Genomic DNA, 18553 nt, shown 5'->3' on the forward strand with positions numbered 1-18553 from the left:
GAATGCATTCACTTTGAAGAAGATGAAAGTAATTAAGACTATCAGTAAGACTCCTCAACCTCTTACTGATACAAGAATCAGAAGAGCACCTGTTCTTGCTGAGTTTGAAACTTTCTTCAACTGTGAGGTACCTGTAGTCAAAACTAGGTATCTGTTATCACAAGAAGAAAATAAATATCTCAAAAATCAAGAGAAGGGTGCTCCAATGAAAATAAATAAGAAGAAGGAAGAAAGGACTAAAAGAAAGCATGATTATCCTTCTGTTGTCTCTAAGAAACAAGATGTTTCTAAAGAGGTCATTGCAAAGGTTGCTAAGTCTGTTTCTGATGAGTTTGAGAAGAAAGGGAAAGAAGCTGTTGAGAAGAAGAAAACAAGAAAAAGGAAGATGATTCTTCAAGAGTCTGATGAAGAAAATGTCTCTCAAGAGGCTGAGAATCAACCAGAAGTTCTGGCATATGTCAGAAGGAAAGAAATCTCTAGCGGCAAAGCAAAGATTATTGAAGAGCCGAAGAGTAAGAAGCAGAAGAAGACTGAGGATATGGCCAAAGCTTTTTTGAGAGGTTCCAAAGGTATATGCATTTCTGAACCTGATTCTGTTCCTGCTGTTCGTTCAGAAGTTGCACCAATAGAGGTTGTCCCTACACTTGAACCAGAAAAAGCCACATCAGAATCACCTGTCCTTGTCCATGTTCTTACACCTCCATCTTCTCCTATAACCATTCCTTCCTCTCCACCTACCATAAATCCTGTTCTGGATATACCACCCCTTCAAACTCTCTTTCCATCTCAACCTTCTCTCAATGCCACCTTTGAACATACTCCCTCCACCTCTCAAAACAATCTTTGTGATTCTCCTCTTCCAACCTCTGCATCACATGAGCAGCTGCTCCGTGATTGCAACTACACTCCCAAGCCTCGTCCTGAAGCTGAAGTGGTAGTGTTAGATTCTGATACTGAAGCAGAATCTTCTTATAGGTTGGATAGAGAACCTCATCCGTACTTCACTTCCAACCCTGCCTTTTCAAAAACCCAAATAAAATTCCGCCCTGTATACCCTATTGGTGTAGTCTTTGAAAAAAATAAAGAGGAATCTCAGAAGTATCTTTGATACTCTCAGAATTGCTGAAAGTTCTGGATTGAATGATGTTGCTATGCGGAACTTCTGGAGGATCTTTCGCAGAGAATCAGATGCTCTGTTTTTAGAACTTCAGGAAGCCTGTGTAGCTGCTGCCCCACGGCCTCGTGGAATTCTGAGGAATTATGAAGATCTCTGGTTTGCTAGTCTCAAAGGAAGACATCTGTTGGAAGAGAAGCCCTTCTTGGATGAGATGGAACAATTAAGACTGGCTGCTGAAATGGAAGCAAATCCATGCAGGGATATTGTTATCTTTATTCCTGATTATCCTGTTCTGCTCGGAGACTTCAAGACTCTCTTTGACTATCTGAGGGAAAACCCTTCTGAGAAAGACCCAAGCTTGGTCATTCCAGAAGTTGTTAACCCACCAGAAGTTGAAGGTCCTTCTGCTCCCAGGAATCTAGCTGCCATTCTTCAGGCACTTGAGAATGGAGACTCGGAAATTCCTGCTGCAGAATATGGAGATGCTTCTATGCAAGAAGCAGATGCTGAAGATCATGTTGCTGAATCAGATCCTGTTGAGGAAATCCCTGCAAATGATCTATCCATGGAAGCTACAGATCAAGTTGCTATTCCTGTGGTTGAAAGCGGTGAAGCTCCTTCTAATGAATCTTCTCGTCTTGCAAGGACTCTGGAAGAAATTCAGAAGAGACAGGATGAGCAAAGCTCACTCAATGCTGAGTATAGAGCTTTCATGGTGAGGCAAGATGGACACAACAATGAGGTTCAAGAGATGCTGGCCAAGATCTTGTCAAGGCTAGGGTCATCTTAGATTGAGTCTGTGTTGTTTCTTTCTTTTCGTTGCATCTGTCTTTGTGCATCTGATCTTACTTATCTTCATGTACTTCTGTACCTGCTGTTTGAACTTCAATGAAATCATCTTCTTCCTCCGTGTGTTTCGTTTTGTTTGTCTCTGAATCTTTTTTGTTTTTTGATGATATGACAAAAAAGGGGGAGAAATATGTGATAAATGATTTGATTTAATCAGTTGCATTTACTAACAAGAACTGCAAGTTCTATATGGTTTAAGTGTTTTGCAGGTATAAAGAAGTGAAGAGAATCTTCAAAGCAAACACAAGAAGCAAAACCATAAGAAGTGTCATTCTGTAAAAAGAAGAAGCTTCAGAAATCAGAAGCAAGAAAGAAGAATGAATCAGAAGCACTGATAATAGAATTTGATCCATATTTGTCTATTTGCTCTGACAAAATTCTATTTGCTCTGATACATTATTTTAGCCTATATGGCTCTGATACATATCATGTGTTCGAATATACATTTTATGTTCTGACTCGTTCATGCTGACTTTTGTCGTTTAGTTTTTGTTCTGTAACATTTCAGGATGTAGAGATGCTCTGATGATGCTCTGGTACATTCAACAATGTTCTGATACAAATCTAGCATGAAGTGATGTTGGTAGAAATTCAAGCTCTGAAGCTATCCGAGGGAAGCAGAAATCAGAAGCTGTGAATGTTCTAAAGATCCAGAAAACTCAAGTTCTGAAGCTGTCCAAAATGGAAGCAGAAATCAGAAGCTGTGAATGTTCTGAAGATCAAAGAAATTCAAGTTCTGAAGCTGTCCTAAATGGAAGCAGAAATCAGAAGCTGTGAATGTTCTGAAGATCAAAGAAATTCAAGTTCTGAAGCTGTCCTAGATGGAAGCAGGAATCAGAAGCTGTGAGTGTTCTAGGGATCTAAAGAAATTCTAATTCTGAAGCTGTCCAATGGAAGCAGAAGTCAGAAGCTATGAATTCTCTGAAGACAGAAGCTTATGTGATCGTCTCTACCGAAATAATCAGGGAAGTCTTTTATTAAAGATTCTTCGAGTATTTATTTCAGGGGGAGATTATTTATCTCAGGGGGAGATTGTTAATCTCAGGGGGAGACATATTCATATGCTTATGCTATAGCTGTGTAATTTGTCTTTTGCCGTCTGCTCTTTCTGATCGCAAATTCATATCATTTATATATGTTTTTGTCATCATCAAAAAGGGGGAGATTGTTAGAACAAGATTTGTTCTGATCAATTATCTTAGTTTTGATGATAACAATAATATGAATTTTGCTTAAGATAATATGGTACTCTAATCCAATGCAATTTCCTTTTCAGGAAATATATAAAGAGTATGCATAATTCAGCGCTCAGAAGCTTTGTCTCAAGGGTTCAGCATGCAACATCAGAACATGGTCTGGCAAGACATCAGAAGATGGTCGAAGCAGAATCAGAACATGGGTCTATGGAAGCATCAGAAGAACATGAGATCAGAAGCACTGAAGTTCTGATGGTATCACGCACAGAAGCACTTCAAGGTCAGAAGATCAGAAGATGCTTTGCACCAAGCTGTTTGACTCTGATGATATTCAAACGTTGTATTCACAAACATCAGATCAGAAGGAAGTACAAGTGGCAAGCTACGCTGACTGACAAAAGGAACGTTAAAAGCTATTAAAGGCAACGTCAGTAGACACAGCGTGAACAAGGCTCGAGGTAGTTGACAAAAGCGTATAACATTAAATGCGATGCTGTACGGAACACGCAAAGCATTAAATGCACTCGACGGTCATCTTCTCCAACGCCTATAAATATGAAGTTCTGATGAGAAGCAAGGTTAACGATCCTGAACAAAACAACTCATATTAACTTGCTGAAACTCTGTTCTATTCAAAGCTCAGAATCTTCATCTTCATCAAAGCTCACTACATTGCTGTTGTAATATATTAGTGAGATTAAGCTTAAACGTTAAGAGAAATATCACAGTTTGTGATTATAGCTTTTAAGAAGCAATTGTAATACTCTTAGAATTGATTACATTAAGTTGTAAGGAACTAGAGTGATCGTGTGGATCAGAATACTCTAGGAAGTCTTAGAGGTTATCTAAGCAGGTTGTAACTAGAGTGATCGTGTGGATCAGAATACTCTAGAAAGTCTTAGAGGGTATCTAAGCAGTTGTTCCTGGAGTGATCAGTGTGTGATCAGAAGACTCTGGAAGACTTAGTTGCTGACTAAGTGGAGAACCATTGTAATCCGTGCGATTAGTGGATTAAATCCTCAGTTGAGGTAAATCATCTCTGCGGGGGTGGACTGGAGTAGTTTAGTTAACAACGAACCAGGATAAAAATAACTGTGCAATTTATTTTTATCTGTCAAGTTTTTAAAGCTACACTTATTCAAACCCTCCCTTTCTAAGTGTTTTTCTATCCTTCAAGAAGTCGTCCATAAAGACCTCCATTATTCCATCTAAGAAGTCGGCAAATATTGCCATCATGCATCTTTGGAAGGTCGCGGGTGCATTGCATAGTCCAAAAGGCATTCGTCTATAAGCGAATGTACCATAAGGACAGGTAAACGTGGTCTTCTCTTGGTCGTCAGGGTGGATAGGAATTTGGAAAAATCTGGAGTATCCATCCAGATAACAGAAATGCGAGTGTTTAGCTAGGCGTTCGAGCATTTGATCTATGAAAGGTAAAGGGAAATGGTCTTTTCGGGTGGCTTTGTTTAGCTTCCTATAGTCAATGCACATTCTCCATCCAGTTTGGGTACGTTGTGCTACAGATTCGCCTTTAGCGTTAGTGATTACAGTAACTCCTCCTTTCTTTGGTACGACGTGAACAGGGCTAACCCATTTACTATCGGATATAGGATATATTATTCCGGCTTCTAGCAGTTTTTGGATTTCCTTTTTAACCACATCGCTCATAATAGGATTTATCCGCCTTTGATGTTCCCTAGAGGTTTTACTATCGTCTTCGAGCATAATGCGGTGCATACACAGAGAAGGGCTTATACCTTTCAGATCTGATATGTTATATCCTAAAGCGGTCGGGTATTTTCTTAGGACATTGAGTAATTTTTCAGTCTCGGTTCGTCCTAAGTTGGCGTTCACTATAACTGGTCGGTTTAGTTCTTCGTCTAGAAATTCGTATCTAAGATCGGTAGGAAGTGTTTTCAGCTCTATAGCAGGTTTCTTAGGTCCAGGTATAGGATCGGGAGTTAAAGCTAAGCATTCACTCAGGTGGTCATCTTGATATTCCTCACGCCAGTTGTCATCTTCAAGAATTGGCGGCATAGGAATTCTTAGGATCTCAGTTTCCTTATTTGGTTCGGATTTTATTTCTTTGACACACTCGTCAATTATGTCAGCAGAACAGCATGTGTCAATTATAGAAGGTGCTTTTAGGAATTGGGAAAGGATAAATTCTATTTTCTCTTCTCCTACTTCGAAAGTAAGCTTTCCTCGCTTTACATCTATAATTGCACCAGCGGTTGCTAAGAATGGTCTTCCTAATATGATCGGGATGTTAGAATCTTCTTGGATATCCATTATGATGAAGTCAGTTGGGATGTAGAATTGACCTACACGAACAGGGATATTTTCTAACATTCCTACAGGGTATTTTACTGAACGGTCAGCTAGTTGAAGAGACATTCTCGTTGCTTTAAGCTCACCTAGATTTAGTTTCTTACAGGTTGAAAGAGGCATCAAACTAACACTAGCTCCTAAATCGCACAAGGCCTTCTCTATAATGGTTTTACCTATTACACAGGGTATAGAGAAACTACTAGGGTCTTTCAGTTTTGGAGGCATGTTATTTTGGATGATAGCGCTACATTCAGCGGTAAGCGTTACAGTTTCGTTATCCTCGAGTTTCTTTTTGTTTGATAAGATTTCTTTTAGGAATTTAGCGTACGAAGGCATTTCAGTTATGGCTTCTGTGAACGGTATGGTTATGTTTAATTGTTTCAGAAGTTCTACAAATCTTTTAAATTGCGCTTCGGTTTTTGATTTAGCTAATCTCTGAGGGTAAGGAATTGGTGGCTTATAAGGCGGTGGTGGAACATAAGGTTTCTCTTTTTCAGGTTCCACTTTGTTATTGTTCTCTTTAGTCTTAGCAGTTTGGTCATCAGTTGATGTCTTTTGGGTTTCCTTTGGCTCTTGTTGTGACATGGGTATGTTTTGAGTTCTAGGATCAATGGGTCCATCGTAATTCGTTCCACTTCGCAGTGTTATTGCGTTCGCATGTCCTTTGGGATTAGGTTGTGGTTGAGCAGGAAACGTGCCAGCAGGGGCAGCAGTAGGTGCTTGTTGTTGGGCTACTTGTGAGATTTGAGTTTCTAGCATTTTGTTATGAGTAGCTAAGGCATCTACTTTGTTCGATAGTTGTTTTAGTTGCTCGTTGTTGTGGATGTTTTGGTTCAGGAAGTCTTTATTGGTTTGTTGTTGGGAAGCTATGAAGTTCTCCATCATGATTTCTAGATTCGACTTCCTAGGGGTATTTTGAGCAGCTACAGGCGCTTTTTGGTAGCCAGGTGGTACAGCAGGTGCTTGTCCAGGTGCGTACAACGCATTGTTGTTCTTATAAGAAAAGTTCGGGTGGTTTTTCCATCCAGGGTTGTACGTGTTAGAATAAGGGTTTCCTTGAGCATAGTTTACTTGATCAGATGGGACTCCAGTCAAGAGTTGACATTCGGCAACTACATGTCCAGTTAATCCACAGATCTCGCAGTTAGGTGTTACAACAGCAGCGGTGGCTGAAGGAGTGATGGTTAAGTTCTCGATCTTTTGAGTTAAAGCGTCTACTTTAGCGTTAACGCGGTCTATACCACTTACTTCGTACATTCCTCCTTTGGTTTGGGTTTTCTCTAGAGCGGCTCGTTCTCCACCCCATTGGTAATGGTTTTGTGCCATGTTCTCTATGAGTTTGTATGCTTCATCGTGGGGTTTGTCCATTAATGCTCCGCCAGCAGCGGCATCTATAGTCATTTTAGTGTTATATAAGAGACCACCATAGAAAGTATGGATGATCAGCCATGGCTCGAGTCCATGGTGAGGGCATATTCTAAGCATGTCCTTGTAACGTTCCCAAGCTTCGAAGAGTGATTCGTTATCTTTCTGGGTAAATCCGTTGATTTGACCTCTAAGCATAGCAGTTTTGCTAGGCGGAAAGTATCTCGCTAAGAATACTCTCTTCAATTCGTCCCACGTAGTTATGGAATTAGAAGGCAGGGATTGAAGCCACGCTCTGGCTCTATCTCTCAAGGAGAAAGGAAAGAGACGTAATCGAATAGCTTCGGGACTAACGTTGTTAGCTTTGACAGTGTCAGCATATTGCATGAACACAGATAAATGGAGGTTAGGGTCGTCTACAGGGCTTCCAGAGAATTGATTCTGTTGAACAGCTTGGACCAGCGAAGGTTTCAGTTCGAAATTGTTTGCCTCAATCGCAGGTGGTGCGATACTTGAGTGCGGTTCAGCGCGCGAAGGAGCGGCATAGTCTCTAAGAGGACGAACAGCAGCCATCTCTAACTTCGGGATAATTTGATTGATTTGATCAGTAAAAGTCAATTCCTGATTAATAGGAATTGGTGCTACTTCGGGAAGATTGCGAGCTCGACGTTTGACGTTAATGAAACGTTCGATCTCGTTAATTCGTTGTATTAAATCTCCTCCTTGTGAACGAGTATTTGGCATACAATCGTTCACAAAGAAAAGGAAGGATTGTCCTAGTCTCTACGGTGTAACAGTGATTTACGATATCGACTTAAATAGTCCCCGGCAACGGCGCCAAAAACTTGATCGTGACTTTACGTGTCTATAAATCTGATGACTGCAAGTGCACAGTCGTGTCGTGTAGTTTTAAAAGATATCGAATCCACAGGGACTATGAATCGATCTACCGTTATCTAAGGTTACTATGTAAAGCTAGGGCTACTGAAACTTTGATTGTTCCAAAGGGATGGTGACAGTGAGAAATAAAGAATATAATAAAAGACAGGTATCAGTATGTATTTCGTTTAACTTGAGGTAATCTGAAGGTCCATTGGCTTTTGCATAATTTAATTAAAAATCTTTACTAATTCAATTGATTAAAAATCCTCGTCTCAAACTTTCGCTCTGTTGATTCAGATTACTATCCTAATCCTAATGTACGCTTTCGCCATCCCATCAGATTTTAGAAGAGCTTTTTGGAAACAACGTAATTAATAAAATGCCTATTTTATGAAGTTGTTATCTATTTAAATCTCCTAATCTCAAACTTTCGCTCTGTTGACTCGGAACATGCTAATATCCCTAACGTACACTTTCGCCATCCCGCTCGGGTGTAAAAACAATTTTTGAAAATAAATAAGTTCCAATTAGTTTTAATACGCTTTCGCCATCCTTAAAACTAATGTCCTATGTCTACTATCTGGTTAAAGATCTCAAACTTTCGCTCTATTGATTTTAACCTTTGACCGTCTTAACCCCTCAAACTTTCGCTCTGTTGGTTTTAAGACTTACTAATTAAATTAGACATATAAACCAAAAATAAGTGATATTTAATAAAACATAATTAAGCCAATTTATTTCGGATCCCTCGGTTAACTTACTCTACATGCCGACACCTTAGTAATTTAGCCAGACATATTAATATGGTTAAACATGCATAAATAGATTCGGTTTATAATAATAGGCATGTTAACAGGCATACAATATATCATGCAAAATAAAAAATATAAATAAGACGGTAAATATTAAACCTGAATTAAATAAATGGCAAGTAAATCTTCAAGTATCGAACCTCCACCACAAGTTGGCTGGATCGTTCTTCGGAAGTTAAACGGGCAGAAAATAAAACAAGGAAATAAAAAACGATAAATCTAACGTAAGGCTAGATTTATAAAAAGTTCACAACAATTTCCGGTGTAGAAATCGTTGTGAGAAAATAAGTGTTTAGATGAAAGCAGAATGAAAAATTATGATTCGCGGTACAATTTCGGCAGCACTTCGTTAGCAGGAAATCGGACACTTTGGACTGAAGTGACTGCTTCTATTTATAGGGGAAGCTTTGCAGTTGCTTTGCGTGAAAAGAGGAGATTCTGCAGACTGGCTTGGAGACGTGCGTCTCCGATCCTTCAGGAAGACTGGGCGCGTGACTTGAGACGTGTGTCTCAAGTGGAGAATCTTCAGGGAAATGGAGACGTGCGTCTCCCTTTTGCTGATGTGGCATAGGGACGTTGGAGACGTGCGTCTCCACTTACTTGTGTGGATTGGGCTGCTTTCCTTCGTGGGCTGGATTGCTTCATTGGGTCTTTGGGTCTCTTTCAGCACACTTGGGCCTTATTTGCACTCCCTTTTTACTTCAGCACCTATTCTTCGTCTTTTAGGCATAGATATGGGTCGTTTTAGCTCCATTTCTTCTCTTTTTCGCAATTAGTCATAATAAGAGTGTAAAACCTGAAACAAAGCAAAAACTCGCGTAATATCATAATAAATCAATATAATAAACGGAAAATGCTATAAATATCTATGAATTTCAAGCTAAATATACGATATAAAATCGTGTTATCACTTTATAAAAGCGCTTTCATATATACCCACTATACCAGCACTTTTATCCCAAAAGTGCTTTCGTAGACAACCCCCTATAAGAGCGCTTTTGAGAAGCGCTTTCGTACCCCATCCTACAAGAGCGCTTTTTGAAAGCGCTTTCGTACCCCCCCCTTATAAGAGCGCTTTTTGAAAGCGCTTTCGTAACCCCCCCCCCCCTTTAAGAGCGCTTTTTTTGCGTGTTTTTTTATTTTGTTTTAAGGGAAACCTATACCAGCGTTTTTTACTAAAAGCGCTTTAGTAGGGGTGCTGCTAAAAGACAAATTTGACATAGTGCTTACACATTGTGGACGGTCTGATATCAAAAATTCAAGTCCATACTCAGACATTCCATAGTCAACAAATGTAACAAAAAAAAATTAAGCATAAAAATTTTGAAAAATAAAAAATAAAATATCAACTTTTGCTTAAAATTGGAAAAAAAAATCATTAAGTTGTATGGAATCAATTCCAACTACGGTTTAGTAAATTCAATAAATGTCATAAGTCGATTCAATAAATTTCAAAAAGATTTATAAACCTCTTCGGATTTTTAAAAAATGGTGTTTAACTAAATTATGTATATATTTTTGGCATTCTTAGAATCTTGTGCATAAATGGGTTTTTTTCCTAAAAATCACTTAAATTTAATATTTGTCTCTGATGTAAAACTTTGATTTCCACCACCAATATTTTAAGCTTTTCTAATAAGATATAATTAGAAATTAATTGTAAAATTACTTGCAAGCCAGTAAATTCTCACAAAATAAATGTTTTTACATCAAAATAACCATACTACTAGATTATAAGTATTCATGTCATGTTGAGAATGACATATTTGAGAACTTATTACTAATGAGCCAATGTAATAGGTCTCTATCTAGGTCAAATTCTAAAATATGAGTTTTTAATGTGTCATCTTCCAAACAGTAAATGTATTTTCTTTGAGAGCAACAAATAAAAATTAGAGAAGTTTTTATAAACTAATAATAATTTAAAAAATGTTGGAGAAAGAAAAATTATTTATCAATTAAAATGACATGATGATTATTTTACAAAATTCTATAAGGAGATTTTAATTAATTTACAATTTGTAGAAAATTACATGTTTATATTTTCAATACCTTACAATATACTGTGAATACTGACAACTATTCTATTCATATTAACTATTAAGAAAGTACGAAAATTTCTTAAAATAATATTCTTATATAATAACATTTATTGAACAAATACAGAAATACCTAGTACACTTTAGATAATACATCATTTATATATCAAATTTTCGACTGATCAATTTATAATTAAGTTTAAAGGCATTTTACATCACAAAAATAAAATGATTCTTCTGTCACCTGCAAAATTTCATAAAACAAATATATGAATAATATTAATTTAATACTTCATTAAATAGTTATAGCTAACAAAGAGGGAATGAAAACACTTAAAAGATATTTCATTAATTAATAAAAGAAATGAAAAAAAAAATCTTAATATCATTCATATTACCTGAAGAGATCTCAAGGTTCACATCTATTTTATATCAGAGAGGAACATTCAATCTTCACCCATGGACAACTTGGAGCATGAAAAGGAGTATCATTCACGGTGAAAGAAATTAGTTTTGGTGTGGATATCACATATTTGAAAATTGGAACAGTTGTATTTTTTATGGTTAAATTGGTGAGTGTAGCATTGGTTACATGAAGGATTCCTTTCACTTTTCGTAAGAGAGATCGACGATAAACAAAATAACAATCTTTAATGAAAAGATTCTTCAACTTATTACAAGCTGAAAAGGGTTGGGCAACGCCATCCTGATCAATTTGAATTCCAACGTGATCAAGGTGCAAATTTGTTAGAGCGGGAAGGTTCAGACTCATAGGGAGTATATTTTTTCTTTTGAAATCATAAAATGAACCAGAAATATGAAGACAAGTCAAAGAATGAGAATTAAAGACGCAATATGGCAAACCAAGATTGGTTGGGACAAGTACTTTCAGTTTTTTTAGACCATGAGAAATCGCATGAGTTATTAGATTTATGAATATCTTGTGTTGAAAATAACCATGGTGATTGAATTCGAGACTATGTAAAGGATAATTTCCAGTGCTACGAGATGACACAATTTTGGATATACATTCACTAAAAATCCATGGATGGGTGAAATCACTGGTAGTTAATTTAAGATCGAGAAGATGTTTCCATATATTCTTCCAATGTTTTGAGAGAATACTGGTCTTAACAATATCTTTTATCATCATAAATGACATTATATGAAGCAGAATTGTGGTTGGCATAACACTTATCTGATCTCTCTTCATCTTAAGTCTCTCACTCCTCCTTATTGCCTCCATTATCTTGGATTCTCTTCTAGCAAGACCAAAGAAAATAATTGAAATCATATTTGATTAAATATATTTATATTGCTCACTAATCTTCTTGCATACACAAAAAATATACAGAGAACAATTGAGAATACCTTTTAAGCGGGAAGCAGTTGTGAATTAAGGTCTTCTAAGATTTCTGGATAGCTTGGTATGGAGGATACATATTTAAGTGAAATTGAGGAGTAGTTTCTCCTATAAATAGACATTCTTAATAAGTTCTTTGTCGCAAACCAACCTTGTGATGTTAACCAATGCATTTGAGTGTGTGAAAAGCTAGATAGAAAATATGTTGATGTCAGATAAAACTTCGTGGATGTGTATTATTGTTTTCCTAACTCATGTTTTAACCATTTTTGTGTGAATGAATTATCTTTAAGAAGTTTGTGTTTCAAACTTCAAGGTAAACATTTGTAGTATTGTAACGGTATAGTTATAGTCAAGGTTCTTATCTTTTATATCATACGATTTCATAACTAGTACAAAGAGATAAACCTCATCAGAAGTTTCATGATCATTTGAATAAATAATTTGTGCATTTTTACGAATAATATTTGTATATTAAACATTTTTTTATTCTATTCAAAATAAGAAATTTATTATATAGATTTAAAGATAAATATAATATATTTATTAATTGTTGAGTTTAATAAAATAATTAAAGATAATTCTATTTATCAAATTTTATAAAATATTATATTTTAAAATATTATTATATAATTTACGTATTTCTTTAATATTTAATAATAAAACTAAAAAAATAGTTTTTATGAGGTTAATTGTTCAAAGTATTATATAAATAAAAAGTAAAATATGTTGATACTGATTATTAAATACTTCAAGACATAAAAATGATTAAAAAATTATCATTGAAAATTTTCTATAATCATGTACATATTCATTATAAATAAATATCCAATAAAAAAGTATTAAATATTTAAAATAATTAAATATTTAGCTTCTTAATATTGTATGGCATTTTTATAATACTTGTTTAGAAAAGATACACAAATATTATTGTAGAGACCAGTTATTTCTCTACAGGTTCATTCGACAAAAAAAAAAGATTTAAATAGAAAAAATCAGATAGAGAACAAAACAAAATATCTTATAAGTTAAAAGAAGCTGTGGAAATTGGAATATTGTCTTTTAAGATGTTTAGATTGTTTGTGATGAAGGGTGATACATTTAATTGAAATGGAAAAGTCATTACTTCCCCTACTTTAGGCCAGGTTTATGATAAGTTTTTTTTGTCAGCAAGCCAAATGTTTGCCGTCATATAGCATTTGAGTGTTCAAAAAGATATAAAAAAATGTTGATATCAGATAAAACTTTGTGAATGTGTGTTATTGTTCCCTTGACTAAGTTTTAAATTTTTTTTTTTTTTTTGAATGAACTGTCTTAAGAATTTTGATTTTCAAACTATTTATTTAAATACTTTTGTGTGGTCTAGAAATTATACTTGTACATTGAACAAACTCTATAATATTTTATTTATAAAAAAAATTATTAAGAAAAATTAAAAAGAAAAACAATAAGTTTACTTATTTTAGAACTTAATTGAATAATTAAATACAATTACTTAAAATAATTTTAATAAATATATTATTTTTAAACAATTTTAGTATATATATATATATAAATATATTAAATTGTTTTATGTAATATTTAATAATAAAATTAATAGGTTTGGATTGGGTATTTGAGTTAAATGAGTATAAATGGTTGGTCTAGGATTAAATTTTTGATAGAAATATTTGTTTATATTTATGTATTAATATAAATAAACTATTGATATTTATAAACCCACAACTTTCTTTTAAAAAATAATAAAACTAATAATACAAATTATCAATTTGTTTATGATGCAAATGTCTTAAAATATAATATTGATAAAAATTAAACTATGTTGATATTGAATATTAAATACTTTTAGATAAAAAAAAGTTGAATAAATTTGTTAAAAAATATTTTCTAAATTAGTATTCATATTTATTATTTATGTAATATTTTATAAGAATATTAAATATATAAATAACATCAAATATTTAAAAAACATTAAGAATGTATGTTATTTGGGAAATAAATTTTTAAAGGAAATGCAAATATTAAAAAATATAAGAGAAATTTGAAAAACATAAATATTCTATCTATATAATTTATGAAGGTAGATTAGTTTTAAGAAGTATCATCTTCATTTCTTTAAAAAAATTATTATAATTTTTAAAATATATATAAATATGAATACACATATTTATAAAGAGATAATATGAATTACATATTTATATAATTTATATATTAAAATTATAGTAATGAACATCTATATTTCTTTCAGGAGGTAGAAAAAATCTTTATTCAGTTATAAAGTCTAATCTTATATCTTCAACATTTATATTTCGAATGTTTTAAAATCCGGATTGACCCGGCCGGTTGAACCAGTTCAACCTTGAATTGCTGTCTAATCTGGTTCAGTTTGGATCAATAAACGATTAAGTCTATAAAATTAGGATAAAATTATTTCAAGCGCAAAATAACCGTAAAATTGAGACCGGTTTTAGTGAACTAGACGGTTCAAAAAATCAAAGATAATTTTTTTATATTTTACTTCATTTTATTTCTTATTTCTTTGTTTAAATCTAAAAAACTAATTATAACAAACATTTAATATTGTATAGGTGAAAAATAAAGAATAAAATTGAAGGATACAAGACAATGTAAATGTAATAGAAAGAGAAGAAATAATGTAATGTATGTGGACACAGTATAACCGATGTTGGTCTGTATAGATATGTGAAAAATTATATTGATGAATAACTTGTAAGCTTGTTTATTAGTATCGTATTTATTTGAGAATTTTATTTTACAAATTATGATATAAATTAATTTTATTAAGATATTTAATAATATATTTATTTATTTTTTTAATTTAAATTTAATATATGGTTCAATCACGGTTCAATCGGCTGAACCGAATGAACCATGACCCGCGTGTTTTAACAGTTCTTTCTCCGGTTCGGTTTTTAAAACATTGCATATTTCAATTCCTTTAAAATGGTTTTCGAATGAGCTTTAATTTTTCTTTAAATAATAATAAACTTCTCTTTTTCAATTTTTTTTATTAGAAATCATAGACAAAAATAAATCTCAAACTAATGTGTGAACTTATTTTAGTTGGGTTTTATATTTAATTGTGTAACTTATTAATATTTAATTATGTAAATTATTAATATTTAATTATGATGACACCAATTATTTGTGAGATATTTGTCAAAAACATTAGTTTTATAATGGCATTTTAAAATATAATTTTTAGCATAATAATAAATTTTTCTTTTATTTTTCAACACATACCCATGGACTTTTGCAAGAAAGCATAAATATGGTCATATAAAATATATTTATAGTCAAACCAATATGCTAAAACAATAAGAACAACTTAAAAAGAAAGAAATATTTTGTTTTTAGATATTTTAAATTAAATTCAACAAATAAATCTAAATACTATTATCACCTAAATTTTATTATGTAGTTATGGAAATTAATAACCCTCAAATATTGTGCTAATATCTTTATGTCAATTAAATTGTAAAATGAAAATCTAACACATGTTTCAGCGATGAATTGTAATATCTTAATTCATTTTAAACCTTTAATTATCATATGATAGATTGATAGTATAAACATTATTACTCACTTAAAACTTTCTAGAAAGACTACGTTAAGCCTATGAATGTACACGTTATGTCACCAAGAGTTATTGATCGCATGGTCATGTTAAGGTCAAGTGAGAAATCATAGGACCTCAAAAAGAGTTGTAATTCTTACCTAAATTGATGTAAGTGATGAATAACCGAATACGAATTATGTATTGTAAATTTGTGGTAGGAGGCTAACATGGGTAAGTGGCTTTGATTATGTTGTGATAGGTGATTAGATTCACATAGGGGATAATACAACTCACCATGTCTGTTCCAGCGTAAACCCATAATTAAAATGGTTAATCCGTGCGCGAGAGATTACGTTGTGTGGAATCATGTTTTGCGTTTTAATGATCAAGGAAACTCTTTTTAACATACCCTTGGATATATTTTTAATGATGACAACTATCAACTAAAGTGCAAGTATAACAAGCGGTTAAAGATGCTATCAGACTAAGCTAATAAGCTAGGGTTTAATGATCACTGCAATAGTCCTCTAATAATGACACCAAACAAGAGTACATCTCAAGCCTCATCTTCAAGAAGAATTTGAACAAGTGTTTGTACAAATGAATCATTTGACAAGTCTTGAAGCTTTAGAATGTGAATAAGAGTAAGTGTGAAAGTTTGCCCTACCGTGTTTGAGTGAAAAATATGTTGTAAAAACATAAGGGCTTTTTCGCATTGTTATACGGATAATCACACACACTAAAACAAGTTTTATAAATTATTTTTCTTAAGAAAATATTTTAAAGTCATGAAGTTCTGGAAAAATTTTGGTAGTGATCAATAGATTGGCACTTAAAACCAATTGATTGAGTTAGAAAAAAAAATTCCTTAAATGTTTAGGACATTGTCTTCATGAATGGTAACGGATATATAATTAATTTTCTTTTAAAATCTTCTAAACAATTAATTTTAGGTCAATTAATCAATTGGTGTATGATGACAACTGATTGACTTGTTTTTTTTTTTTTTAAACTGAAGGATTAAATAAAATAAAAAAGGATATCAAAGTACACAAGGGGGGATCAAACCAAGACCACTTTTAACAGCAAAGCCTAAGTATAGGGGTACCCTCCTTGTCTAGGAGGTACCGCTTTTAACAACAAAGGAGGTAATCCTATAAACATGGGATATCATGAATTCCATAGTGCGAGAATACGCAACACAATTGAGCCAACGAGATTTGATAATCCACGTAACCAGAGAGGAATCATTAAAAGCTTTAACCACCAACTGACAATCCGTTTCCATCCAAACTTTCTTCTAACCCAAGGTAATAATTTTTTCCATAGCAACAATGGCCGCCAAAATCTCATCCAAAACCGCATTACCTTCTCCCAAAAAATCAAAAAAACTGCCAATATGACAAGCGTTCTCATCCTGAAAAATGCCTCCACACGCAATCAAAGAGGGATTACCAATAGCGAGACCATCAATATTCACTTTGATCCAACCTTGCGGAGGTGGGTGCCAAAGGACCTCCCTAGTAGATAACGGGCGACTCGGATGTATGTTAACATCAAAACCCTTAAGAATAGAGAAATTGAGAATAGAATTATTGGAACAAAGCATAATGTTGTCACCCACCAATTTTTCTCTAGAAAGAATCATTCTAGCCATAAAAAAATTTCTTTTTTGTGTCAAGCTCTAACCTATAAATAAAGGTCCCTTCCAGAATCGTGGGCTCTCATATGAACAAACCTTTTATTTTTCAAAAATAATCAACATTTAACTATCAATTATTTTTATTATTAAAAAAATTATTCCTAGAAAAAGATTATTGACAAAGATTATTGATGAAGAAATTTTTTTCATGTGCTTTCTAAACATAAAGCTACTTCTTCTGCTAATCTAGAAGCATCGGAAACTCAATATCCAAGTGAGACTATTAAAGTTCTTGATTATGAATTGTTGAAAATAAATTCAGGAATTAGGCCTCTAATTTCAAGCTATCATCCTGACATTTAAAATAAGGTAGTGAAAGCTTATTTAAAAATAGGTCGTCATTAACCTTCTCACAATTTCATTTACCCTTGGTATGTTCAAGGTAAACAAAGACGTCGATTTTGCAAAAATTAGTTTGATTTGTATGACTAGATTGATTATAGTGAATCCAAGGACCTGTCATTTTTTTTTTGCCATGCTTTTTGCTTAAAAATGTCTATTTGGTGACTGGAAAATTTCTCAAAGAGTGGCTAATCATGCTACTTTTTCCCATAGTCATGTTGATTGTGTGCATATGGGTTACACTCTCATGAACCCAAACCAAAGTTTTAAGGTTGCGTTTGCTAAACAAACTAAGCAAATGAATGTCGAATACTGTGTCTGTGTAAACACATGCTACTAAGTTTCTTTTTAGGTGTTGAATACTATTTAAAGGGAGTGACGAGTCCATTAACTCTTTATTTAAAGGGTCATTTCTTGAGTTAGTGGACACTCTAAAGAAAATTAAACCAGAGATAGCTGGTGTAATAAATTGTGCTATGATAAATAACTTTATGACTTTCTCTAGGATTCAAAAGGATCTTGTTGCTACTTGTGCATATGAAATAACTCGGTAAGTTGTATGTGATATTAGGGATGGTGTATTTTGCATTTTGATTGATGAATCTGGTGACGTTGCTGGTAAATAACAAATGGATATTGTTGTTCGCTATGTTAATAGTGAAGTTTTGGTAAAAGAAATACTTCTTGGCATTGTAAGTGTTAAAGAAACAAGTTCTAAGTCACTTAAGGAGGCAGTTGAGAAGTTGTTGTCTATTAATAGCTTGATTTTATCTAGCATTAGAGGGAAAGGGTCTAATGGAGCTAGCAATATGCGAGGTAAGTTTGGTGGTTTGAGCTTTAATCCAAAATGAGAATCTATTTGCATATTATGTGCATTGTTTTTCCCATCAACTTCAATTGACACTTGTTGCATGTGTACTCACAAAGATTTTTTTTTCGGTAAGTTAAATATACTTGTTAATTCCATACGATCTT

At 33.5% G+C, this 18553-nt stretch overlaps 1 non-coding gene across 1 annotated transcript; it reads left to right on the forward strand.

The window, feature by feature from the left end:
* The first annotated feature begins 6949 nt into the window (after positions 1 to 6949).
* On the forward strand, positions 6950 to 7056 carry LOC131642325 (small nucleolar RNA R71). Its single transcript, XR_009295837.1, has one exon. It is a non-coding gene; the product is annotated as a small nucleolar RNA R71 (small nucleolar RNA).
* Positions 7057 to 18553: the final 11497 nt, after the last annotated feature.

Source organism: Vicia villosa, unplaced genomic scaffold (genome assembly GCF_029867415.1).
Source record: "Vicia villosa cultivar HV-30 ecotype Madison, WI unplaced genomic scaffold, Vvil1.0 ctg.004809F_1_1, whole genome shotgun sequence".
Lineage (NCBI taxonomy): Eukaryota > Viridiplantae > Streptophyta > Magnoliopsida > Fabales > Fabaceae > Vicia > Vicia villosa.